Here is a 1,598-nt window from a genome sequence, read left to right on the forward strand (position 1 = left end):
CCTAAATTAACAGATTCTTGCTGTAAAAGAAATGGATTCTTCACTCCAAAGTAGGTCATTATAACAAAGGTTTTAAATCACTTGGTCCTCCCATTTGTGAAATACAGACTTCACTTTAATCTTCTGTGCATTACTAGCAGTAAAAAAAAAAAAAAAAGGGCCCATAATTTGTGAAAAATGGGATTTTTTTCCCCCCACCATCAATCATCCAGGCAGAGATGTAAGTTTTTCACTCCTTTTTCACCCTCTGACTCACACCTGGAAGTCAGAAGGACTAGCGTTCAGTCACACAGACAGAATACCCTCATTCTGCTTATACTTCCAGGACCAAATTTAGAAACAGAATGAAATATTTGCTCCCAATAGCCAAGTTGGTAGGACTCCCTGTTTCCTCTCCTCCCGTTATTTCTTTCACTCTCTGATGCTGTCTTTGAGCTCTTTGTATTTAAGTAACTCTTCTTAATCTCTCAAAACTACTGAGTTTATTTTGAAAAACTCAAGCTAAGCTTGCTTTGTCAGAAAAGTGTTGGAATAGAATTTGTGTTGTGTTCCTTTTTGTCCCCAGATGCGTCAAAGATTGCCTGGGATTGCTTCTACACGTTAGAAGATCACCTGAATAAACATGGTAGATCTACTCTAATCCAGGACATGTATTGAATGGGACAGTTATAAAGATGAATAAGATACTGGTGTTAAACTCTGAGTTCTAAGTCAAGTGGCTACAAAATAGGGGCCCTTTGCAATGATCACACTGTACTGTAACATCTTATCTCTCTTCCTCTCTAGATAAGGTGTAATCTTTGGGCATGCAGGGACCATGTCTTATGTTTTCCATGAATTCCTAGCTCCCAGCACAGGGTACTTGACATAAAACTTCATATAAACTTTGGAATCTGTCAGGCCTGGGTTCAAATCCTGGTTCTGCTGCTTGCCCTTTGTTTAATTACTTAGTCTTTCTGATCTGTATTTGTCTCATCTATAAATTGGGGGTGTGGAAATCTACAGTGCTATGAGGATTAAATGAGATGATAAATTTAAAGCACCTGGCACAGTCTTAGCATTGCACACAATGGGAACACAATTTTAAAATACAGTGTTTAAAAATGTGCAGCCACATTTCCCAGGTTTGCCTTCTAGCTTCCTCCTTCAGTAGGAAAATTAATGTCTCTATTCCTCGGTTTCCTCTTCTGTAAAATGGGTGTAATAATAGCATTTGCTTCAGAAGGAAAAGTGCCCAGATCAGGGACTTGAATACAGTAGGTATGCACTACATGTTATTTATTAGCAGCAATAAATAATAACATATTTTACCCTTCTTCTGATATCCATCCCATTTTACTTTATTTGCTCCCCTTTTTGGTCCTTTACATGGAAGGGAAAAGTGAGTTGATTCTAAGGATTATTCCAGAATCCTTCCCTGCTCTCTAAAATGTTGTAGTTTTTGTGAGCAAAAGATCCAAAGCCGGTTCCCCATCCTCACATTGCCTTGGGGTCCAAAGGGAGAGAGACTGTAATTTTGAAAAAAGGCAAGTTCCAGAGCTCATGGAAGTAAGACTTCCTATGGCAGAAAAGGTAATTTCCCCCCCCACCCAATGTTT

This window comes from Lipotes vexillifer, unplaced genomic scaffold, assembly GCF_000442215.2.
Source record: "Lipotes vexillifer unplaced genomic scaffold, Lipotes_vexillifer_v1.1 scaffold993, whole genome shotgun sequence".
Classification (NCBI taxonomy): domain Eukaryota; kingdom Metazoa; phylum Chordata; class Mammalia; order Artiodactyla; family Lipotidae; genus Lipotes; species Lipotes vexillifer.